Consider the following 11,599-nt stretch of genomic DNA (forward strand, 5'->3'; position numbering starts at 1 on the left):
TTATTAGGCTAAGATATAATTTTGGTTGGTCTATTTTACTCGACCTGTAATGTTGATTTTTTATTTTAAAATTAAGACATTTAATTTTAATTTTTAAAAATAATAGTTTCTGACATTCATTTTAAGATAATATTAATAAATGATTTAATTAATTAAAATGTAAGAAATAAAATAGGAGAATCAAAATTTTAACCTTTTTATCATGAAAGAGTCCAATACATTCTGAAGTAAAAATTTTGAAAGTGCATAAAAGGAAAGGGGGTGATGTGATTAGCAACAAGGGTGATGCAAAATATATGGAAAATATCAAATAAAATGTAGATTTTATTTAGCATAATTTAAAATATTTTCTTCTAGTTTCCGTATTTCTTAATATTTAATAATTTGCTTTTATTAAGATTATAATACAATATTTAATATTAGTATAATTTAGGATTAATGCTTATAACACACTATATCATATTGAGTATATCAATTTTAGTGTGTTTAATTTTTATTTATTTTTTTCATTTCCTTTTCCTCTTATAACTTCAACACAATAAAAGATCATTTAACCAGGCCTAAACAAAACAAAATAAAAAAGGTCCTAGTCTTTTTAGTTTTTGGCTTGTCGTGCTTTTAAATCTACTTTTCTACTCTCACCAGCGAGAAAAAGATAATTCAACACGCATTTAGGTTGCTTATTTGTCAAAAGAGCTTAGTGATCATTCCTAACTCTGGCATCTGATTTGGTTTTAGCAGTACGTAGCACACCCCAGCATTTACTCACTAAAATATAGCTTGAAACACTGAGCATGCTTGCCATTCAAAATTCGAAAAGGTAGGTCATTGAAAACATGAATGCATATCAATATGTACGGTCGTTTCATACACACAATGGATTTTGTATATTGATTAAATTAATTTTTTTCTTTTAATTTATTGTTTAAATTTGAACTGATCATTTAATTTTTTTTCAAGTTCAATTTATTCTTTTAATTTTTAAAATTAATTTAATTTGATCATATATCTAAATTGGATCAACGCCGTTAAGAAATCACATTTTACGACGATTTAAAATCATCATAAAACATATTTTTTATCCGGTCAATTTAATTTAGATGAGGTGACCAAGTTAAATCAATTTTTAAAATTAGAGGATCAAATTAGATTCTAAAAAAGTAGAAAACTAAATCACATTTAAAAACTAATTTAACCTTATAAGTTTATGCCTTCGATAATCTTGTGCTCATACGAGTGTCTAATGTCCGTTAAACTATTTCGTCTATGGTTGAAAATATATTCTTTCTAAACAATTTTTATTATTAGTTAAAATTAATTGAGAGTTAGACTACTCATAATTTCAAAATTTTTAATAAATGATGATAAAACAAATATACTAATGAATTATGTTTTTGGTGGGTTTTGAATTTGAGTCTTCAACATATAATTTTTAAAATATCCATATTCTAAAAAAACTCAACTGAGCAGCTAAGGATGTAGCATCCCCGATTTCACGCATTCGCGAGTTGAAGACGGTTTGTGAAAAGACATGATTTATCTCTGAGCTGCCTTCAAGTTGAATTAAATTTTTTAGCTCAAATCTCAACAAACCCCTACAGCCTACACTTGACATAAACAAATGAGGAACAAAATGGGAATAACCCTGAGAATTTGGTCCCTTTGTCTGCTATGCATGATGAAACGGATATGTTTTCCCTTTAAATTTGGTCTTGGGTTTGGTGTCTATGTCTCATAATTCATCATATGAAGCTGAACAAGGAATTGATGAAATGAATGTGATGTTAATGTCAATATGTATAAGGTGGGTGGGTGGGGAACAGAAGATGCATACAATATATAGGATAATTTATAAAAAAAATTGGCATAAAAAGTGTTAAAATAATTTTTATTTTTAATACATGAAATTGCAATTGCATATTTGAGGGCCATTTATTTAATTTTGCTTCTCCCCTCCCACCCAGTTGAAGTCCAAATGATTTCTCAGAAATTAATTGTCTAAAAGGAAAAAGAAAGTAACTTGATTTTATAACTAAATATATTTTTTATTTTAATGTTTATGTAAATATGTGGAGACTTTCTCTAAATTATGTCTGTCTATGCCTCTATGGTATGGTATCATATCATATCAAATATTCGTATAATAGAGCATGTTCTTCGTTAATAATTTATTTTCTAGAGAAACACAGGAAGTTTTGCCCCATCAAAAGGCTACGGTTTGTATGCAAAGCTACATATTTTTTTTATTATGAATTAATTATTAATATAGGTCGGCTGAACAGCTACACATGCAAAGAAACAATGTCTGACTTTCAAAGATCTTGTGTTATAATGAACACTCGCGGCAGTACTACTAAACATAAGCCTTACAACTTGCTGGCTATATTTTTTATTAAGAAGGATGGTTCATTTTATCTTTTTTCAATTGTTAAACATCAACTTATTTAGGAGAAAGAAAAAAGATATATGGAGAGAGTTTTGTTTATAATATGTACATTTGTCTCATTTAATAAAAATATTGTATAATGCTTTTCGGCTAGCTAGTTTCTTCTTAGAATATCTTACAAATTAATGAATAAAAACTAATTTCTCGAGGTCTAACTTAAAGTCTTCTAATAATGTTTTTTATATACATCAATTTTAAGATTAAATTTGATTACATGCTTTAGGGATATAAAATCGTTACACTCTAATTAACACAAGTTGATAATTATTAATTTTTTTGAGCGGGATGCTTTACATTATCATTATTCAAGTATTTGTGATTTAAGTAATTTTTCAGGATTTTAAACAAATAACTAAGTACTGTTATCTGAAGACTTTTTTCTTTTTAATGTCATAGGTGTGCCTATAGCCTTACCAAATCAAAGAATCTCTTGGATAAGTATGGATTCCTTTTGCCTACTTTCACTTACACCAAAATGGTCATGATCTAGAGAAGAGAAAGGAGTATCTGAGTACAAAACTATACGACAACAAGAGTGAATGCTATCTTACGCAATATATTTACACGTAAGTAATACTCCCCAGTTCATAGTTTCAGTCTCAAAATGTCTCATAATAATAATTGTGTAAGAAGAAAAATATATTTCAAAATAATTATCATATTATTTTTTCAGCTATAAAAACACAAAATGAATTAATGATGGTAACATTAAGTTTATAAAATTGTTATTATTTTTCATCTATTAAGTAGTTTTTCTTAGTTTCTGTAAAATAACCTAAAATGATAATTATAATAGGATTGACAGAGTATTATATTTGCAATTGATATGATATTATGTGAAGTTGACTAATTAATTGTTACCCAATTTTGCAGGCTTTGGTAGAGGGGTAAGTGTTTATTGTTGAGGTCAAGTTTCTTATGAAATGGAATTTTAATGATAACAAACTACCAAGAAGCAAATTTTAAGTCTTCTAAATTTAAACTACTAATGGTTTTGTAGTAAGAAAAACACAACTAATGTGATTATAAGAACAAAACTTTATGATATATACATTGGAACAAATCACAAAGAACAAGGATCAAACTTGAAAAGCATCAATTTGATGTAAGCATCTAAAAACAAAGTGCAACAGGACCAAAAGTTATTTATGATTAAAATATGGATTTGACCAAAAAGGAAACACAATCAAAAGTTATATATGTATTAGAAGAAACAATCTAAACAAAGGATGGAATATATATGCATTATTCCAGAGGATACAACATTAGAAGTAGCATGCTAAGAACTAAAGTGATAAGTGTGTTCAAAAGAAAAAAACTCACATGGACCTTTGAATACTAATACAAACAAAGCAACTAGAAGATGAGAAGACTAATACACCAAGAAACATTCTGCATAAAATAGTCTTTAGAAGCAATATTCCTAAAAGTTTCTAAAAGTTGTCAAAGAATATGTTCTTGTAAATCCAACTCACACCAATTGTCATGAATTCAAATTCAAATAGAAGTTGAGGATTTTGAAAAATAAAAAAGGAAACATAAAGAAAAGATTCCATAAGCTTTTGGTGAACAGTTGTCTAAAATGGACAACACATACAACTTTTGATGGTCATTTTCCTGAATTTGAATTTGTTTTTAATAGCCATTAATGACTAGTTTGAAGCTTGGGAGCCTATAAATACATTCTTAATTCAAAGATCTCAATATAAGGAAGGAAAATTGTTGGTGTAAGTCCTAAAGGTCAATACTTTATTTGAATTTTTTGCATATTGCTTTATTTATTAATAATATGCATTTCATTTATTATGTGTTTATTTATTGGAATATAATAAAGTCTATAGAATAGTTTATTAGTTGTTATTCTTAAATATCCCTAGTAAAGTGTCATTGTTAATAAGGACAACAACAATGCATTGAGACTAGTATGTGTGTCAACTAATGCACTCATCTCATAATTCATGGATATGAGATATCAAATCTTTCTTTTTAAAAAATGATATCAAATCTTTACAATGGTACATGATTAGTTTAATGATGTATTGAAATAATTCATCATAGAGAATGTTACATAGAAGAGTTCTGAAAGTATTATAAGTTATTCTCAAAGTGATTATGGTATTTATAATTGTTAGACCTAAAGTCATGGTAATTGCTACAAAAGGAGTTGTATGTTTTCATTTCATCAAGTGTTTCCTGTAATAGGGTGATTATAAAGTTGGTAGTTGAACATACGATAAATCATGAAGAGGGATGTGATTGATCTAGATGAGATTTGTCCCTTCTTCGTAACAAGAGTAATACCTATGAGCTTTCTTTATAGAGTAAGTAAGAAATGCATAGTCATGCTAAAATGAACAAATATGGGATATTGAACTTATTTATTCTTATGCCTACTTTAGTATCAAGAAATAGATAAATTGAATTATACAAGGATGACACATTGTATGCCTTGTGTTCAATTATGATTTCAGGCCAAAGGGACTAAGTTATGCAAGAACATATGTCACATAACGGTTATGTCAAATCATGAATATTCTTTTTCTTTGGGTAAAATTGTCGTTCTGCTAGATACTAGTCATTGTTTATACATTAAAATAAGATTTAATATTATTATCAATGTAATAGGAACCTATAAGTTCAAACACATAAACCAAATTAAAGGAGAAAAAAGATGTTAAGTATGACTATGATATTTCTTAAGAGTTGTACTCATAATGTATAAGCCCACTTAAAGGAAGGCTAGAATAATGAGAGAATTATTATGTTTTTCATGGGTTAGACTATTAATGTAAAAATTTGGTGATACTAGGTTAAAATATTAAGGAGTTACTATATAAGGTAGTGTCTTAAGCCCTATGAGGCATGCCATTCTCTAAAGCCACATATTACACTCAAGTTGTGGAGAAAAACCTAGCTAATAACACACTCCAAGTAGCATAGCTAGCACTACTCACTCATCTATCCTTCCTTGATAGTGAGATAATTTAGGAGTTTGTTTGCATGGACTTCATAGAGGTTCAATCGTGATGTTGGACTACTAGTTTGTGAAAACAATTATCACGCTACAAAAGGTATTTTTCTTAACATAAAGCCCTCAACTATTTTGATTTAACAGACAAATAATTAAGTTTTTGAAGAAATGGATAAAACATGTGATTTATTGAGTAAGATGAAAGTTACACAAAAGAATAAATGATATCAAAATGCAGTGTTTTTATCTTCTTTATCATTTGCATGTATGATATGATACTTTTATAAGGAAAAAGCTTTTCTATCATTTGTCTACTTATAAAGCATACAAGGGAAGCCTAAAGGAAAAGTAAATCTAGTACAACCTACCTATTTCCTCAAAAGATGAAAATTTGATCACAATAGTGTACTTTCTGATTGAGAGGCATATTTGCCTTCTACTACAAGATTTCAATACGAGAAAAACTAGATAAGTGGACTGCTTTATTTTATCATAATGACAAGTTGGTGAAAGATGCATTTAATTCCCTAACATACATTTTTCTCTCTCTAAAGACAAAACACAGATTTTACATGTTCTCAATAGATGCTTTTGGGAGCACGCCTATAAATGCCAAAGACCTCTATGACCAAGATAGAATTGCAGAATCTTGTAATCTTCTAGCTACCTTATGCTCAAAATTCTTTGAGTGTTTTAAGTTTTTTGGATATCAAAGTTCTAGGAATTAAACTTTGTACATTTGTCTTATACATATGATATAATCAATTAATCTTTTTTATTTCCTTTATCTAAGTGATTTAGGTTGAAGCCTGAAGAGACTTTGAGAGAAAGGATACTTGTTGAGTTACTTGAAAAGGTAAGTTAAAGACTACTTAGTTGTAAGCCCGAAGAGGCTTGGAGCAAAGAATACTTGAAATCTTGTTTGGTGTATAGTGGAAACTTGGTGACATGCCAAGAAATTGCAAATACTCTCAAAAAGAGATGAACCGGTAAACACCTTTGTGTTTGTGCTTTTGCTTATCCTTGGATTATATCATGTTTTTAGTTTGTGTTTCAAACATATTAATTTTTTATAAGCATTTTTGTTTTATAATTTTTACTTGGATCGTTTGTTTGAAACAAAATGTAACCCCTCTTTCTTGTGTTTTTACATAGTTTTATACATTGTTGTATGGATTCTTTAATGGGAAATTTTCTATTGTGATTATTTCCCATATATGTTTCTTGACGAAAACAACATAACTAAGGGTTATTTTAGAAACCTATTCTTGTAGAGAAAGAAAAGTATGCTTTTGGGAAAGAATATTCATTTGCTAAACAATTTGTAACATATTAAATAGTGTTTTTTGGTCGTTGTGTATTACTATGTATCTAATAATTAAGTGATTAGAAATAGAGAAAATTAGGTTTGCCCAAGTGAAGAGAAAAATAAAGTAAGGAACTCAAAACATCAGATATGTAGATTGGTGCTTCTACAATGTTTTTGTGTATACCACTGTGTTTGTTATGGGTTAGGACAATTGTTTTGTTATGAGTAGATCTTAGAGTGGAGTGGAAAGAATACTATGGTGGTATTAAGCTTGGAAAGCTTAGGAAAATAATACTTGGCGTTTGTTAAACCCTACAAAGGTTGAGAATACTATTGAGTAGGTAGCCTACAAAGGCTTGTAAAGAATACTATTACAAAAAATATGTGGAGGCTTGAGGAGAAAGAATATGTATGTATATTGGTGATATTCTAGCAAAATCCTACAAGAGGTAGGAATTGTGTTAACTCATTGGCAAGTGCACCAAATTGTCCTGAGTAGTAAAGTAAAACGAAAGTCTGAGTGTCAAGTCCATAGGGACTTTGTTGTACTTAGATTGGTGTATTTCCAATTTTCAAGCAATTAATAAATTGAATTAAAGATTTGAGAGATGGAAAATTAAAAGTAAATTGACATAAAATTAAACTAATTATCTAAAACAAGAAAGAGTAAGAAAAACAAACACTTTAGGAGGTTGTGATGTGAAGGTTGATTTAGAATGCGAATATGTTGGGGCCTAGCTTATCAAAACTACTCTTGATGTAATGTTAATGATTTTTTTCTATTTAATATTATTCCAATTATTAACTACATCTACTCATTTACTCTAATCATGATCTCTCAAGTGAAAGTGCCTAATTTACCTAATCCCTCACTTAATCCCTTAAGAGAACAAACTAGTTAAATTGCATTATGAACAAAGATGCATAACAATATCATTCTATCCTTATATATGAATCATTTAGATGTCATTTCTCAATTTTTAAAAGATAAAAATTTCTCAATGTCTAAATCCTAAAACATACCATGAATATAGGTGCCACAATCAATAAAATTAAGTACAGGAAAATACAATAATAATTAAAATAACATTAAAAGGATAGTAGGAAAGAAATTGCATCACGAGTGAGGCTGTGGTCAGGTGCTTAGCGTGCGACTTACGCTAAGTGCGCCTTCACGTATCAAGCTTCTCCATGTGACTTCTTTGCGCTAAGCGAGTATTGTCCGCTGAGTTACTGCGTTGCGCTAAGTGCGTATGGTGCATTAAGCGAGATTCTTTAAATCTTCGACTTCTCTTTTAAGTTTTCTTTTGTGTTTTTGCAACAAATACACCATTAAAACAATATAAATTTACCAATTTAACATTTACTGGATAAAATTTTAGATGATGTTAAAATTCTAATTATTCGCATAAAAAATAGCAATAAAAGAAGGGAAATCTAATAATTTTTGTATGATTTAATCACAAAACATATCTATGCATAGTAGTTATCAGATTGGACATAGCTCAAAGTTGAAGGTAAATTAGTATCAAAATTCTTATGAGAAGTATCATCTCTTTTATGCTTCTAGTCTATTTCATTTTGATTTTGTTGTTTGATATTTAAAATCTATTATTTGATTTAGAAATCAAGAAACCTTAAGCAAAACTAAATTTTATTTTAGAAACACAACTTAATTAAGTGATTTAATTAAACCGGAAAGTTTCAAATAAATCTATATTAGAAAACAAGCTTTTGATGACCACCAAAAGTTAGAGCCGTTGAACCATGATATTATTATGAAAATGCTTAACTATGTTTTCCCCCAAGTCAAGGGGTCATTTCTTAGTCCTCCAAATAAAAATTTATATTTTTTAGTTTTTAAAATTCAAAAATATTCTTTTTAGTCCCTTCATTAGAATTCGAGGATTAAAAAAATATGAATTTTTATTTGAGTGGAAGGACTAAAAAGAAAATAATTTTTTAATTTGAGTGACTAGAAAATATAAATTTTTATTTGGAAGACTAAATAAAGTTAAAACCCTAATTCCGAAAATGATGAAGTGGAATTGAAGAAAAGTTCAAGTAATATTTTAAAATGGGTTCAATCTTTATTTAGTGCATATGAAAAAATATTTATTAGAAGATGTTAACTTATTAAATGGATCTCAATACCTCGAGGGATTAGTCTTTAAATCTCCGTCAAGAGATATCTGGTTAAAAAAGCACAAACACTTCAATTTTTGTAAAGTTTAAATATGTTTTTCATATCGTGAAAATAGGTCATTTTCATTTTACTACCTAAAATTCATTATTTTCATCTAAGTACCTGACATTTTTTCACTTTAGTACTTGTCATTAGTCTCCTTTTGTAAAGTGATGACATGAAAGACGGATTGTCACTTCATCAACGCCTAATCACTTCCATGTCCGCAAATTCTTCCCCTTCCTCCCTTTCTCCTTCCTCATCTCTCTCCCCTTCTCCCTCACTCTCTTCTTCTCCCACTTCTCACCCTCTTCCTTTGTTGATGCCAAGAGTCGCCGCAACCATCGCTCCACGAGCCTCTTCCCGTTTTCACCTACGAAGACTTAGCCCTCTCCACCAACAACTTCAATTCCAAACGTAAAATCGATGACGACGGCTTCGGCTCGATTTACCTAGCAAATCAAAACCACACCCTCCTTCCTCCCTCCATCCATTCGCCCCTCCCAACCACCTTCATTAGAGGCCAATCCAATCACTAATCACCACCCACCACATCCATTCTTTTCTTTCTCCAAACAAAGCACAAAAAAAATCACAAAAAATTTAGCCTTCAAAACTTTGAAACCAGAGGCCATCAATGGCCGACATCGTTTCGAAGACCCCAACCAACAACCTCATAAGCCCCACAAGAAGGAAACATCAAACCTTTTATTCGGTTGTTTTGAGATTGGAAAGCTCCTCGGACATGGAACCTTTGCAAAGATGTACTATGCGTGGAACATCAAACTGGCGAAGGCGTTGCCATCAAGGTAATTGACAAGGAGAAGATCCTCAAAGGTGGTTTGTTGGCGCGCATCAAGCACAAGATCTCTATACTGCACCGTGTGCGTCACCCCAACATTGTTCAGAGAAAGGCTCACACCAAGAGCAAGATCTATTTCACCATGGAATACATTCGCAGTGTGTGAGCTTTTCAACAAGGTCACGAAAGAAAGGCTTAAAGAAGAGGTTGCGAGAAAGTACTTTCAGTAATTAATCTCCATGGTGGGGTTTTGGAATGCCAAAAGGGTGTACCACAGAGATATCAAGCCTAAAAATTTGTTGCTAAACGAGAATGGCAATCTCAAAGTCTCTGATTTTGGGTTGAGTGTGATGTCTGATCAAATCCAACAGGACAGTCTGTTCCACACTTTTTGTGGGACACCTATGTATGTTGCTCTTGAGGTTTTTGCGAGAAAAAGATACAATGGTGCTAAGGTGGATCTCTAGTCTTGTGGGGTGTTGTTGTTTGTGTTGATGGCAAGGTACTAACCCTTTCATGACCAGAATGTGATGGCTATGTATAAGAAGAGTCCACAACGACAACGTTTCGCTCGCACTTCTTGTTCTTCTACTTCTGCCTCCACTTCTAAAGCTTTTTGCTGAAAATCGAAGTGGCGGACCAGAAGCTGCCCTTCAAGTCGTGGTCGCCAAAGGGTTTCTCTATTTGGGAGTCCATATCCATGTGATCCTTCATCGCCTTCAATGTGTCTACCTCTTTTTCTTCTTCTTCCACATCGGCTTTGGGTTCTGACACTATCTCCACTGATATTAGTGATTAGACTTGATGACGTGACACTCTGTATGTCACGTCATCACTTAACACAATTATAATAATGACCGGTATTATAATGAAACATAAAAAAAATCACGGTATTTAAATGAAAAAAAAGAATTTTAGGTAGTAAAATGAAAATGATCGATTTTTCAAGTATGAAAAACATATTTAAGTCTTTTATAATTATAAATAAAATTTTCATTTAACTAATATTTTAATATTGAATTAGTCATTAAGTGCATAACAATACTAAATCTCAATTCAAATAGCTTATGTAAAAAAAAAAATTAAATAGCTGAACTAGAGTCTGTGTGTGCAAAAATAACATATCCTATATAATTTCCACATAGGCAGAAATTTGCTTCTTTCGGGATTAAGTCTTCCAAATATGTTTAATATTTTTTCTAGAATATAAAGTTAATAAATCTAACCGTTAAATTATATAATATCATTTTAATGATTCTATGTCAAATTTTTTATTAAATAAATTACATATTAATAAATGTATAATCTTATAGTTAGTATTTACTTATAGATTCGTAACTATATATAATATATTAAAATAGAATAATTAATCGATAAAATATTAAACAATTTTAAATTATGTAAACAAATTATCAATTTAATTCGTTCAAAAATATTTAATTTAACGGTTAAATTAATTAAAAGAAATATCTAAAGGGAATTATGTGTGTATGTATGAATGAATAAATAAATGAATGAAGGAGCCAACTCCATTGGTGGTAACTGGTAAAATTGCTTTTTTCAGATTGACCTGGACACTGCAGTTGCAGAGTGCGTATACTTTTCAATATTTTACAATTTAATTTTTAGGAAAACTGATTAGGAATTAATCAATGGAGTATGGAGAGTGAGTTTTTGAAGGTACAATTTTTGAGTGGCTTGACTTAACCCCAACTAGTCCACTTCACTGTTGAATACGTAGCTTTGTTAGATGCATCCAACAATATTGTTTGTGCACTCAACAATTTAAGTGAAGTGACAAAAATATCCTTCACTTAAATTTTAAAAAACCTCCATCATGCTCCTCTTCTTCGTTTGTACGTCGCGTCGTTGCTTCTTTCTTCGTC

At 30.2% G+C, this 11,599-nt stretch overlaps 1 pseudogene; it reads left to right on the forward strand.

The window, feature by feature from the left end:
• Positions 1-9,012: 9,012 nt before the first annotated feature.
• Positions 9,013-10,488, forward strand: LOC114422096 (annotated as a pseudogene).
• The last annotated feature ends 1,111 nt before the right edge of the window (positions 10,489-11,599 follow it).

This window comes from Glycine soja, chromosome 8, assembly GCF_004193775.1.
Source record: "Glycine soja cultivar W05 chromosome 8, ASM419377v2, whole genome shotgun sequence".
In the NCBI taxonomy this organism is placed as follows: domain Eukaryota; kingdom Viridiplantae; phylum Streptophyta; class Magnoliopsida; order Fabales; family Fabaceae; genus Glycine; species Glycine soja.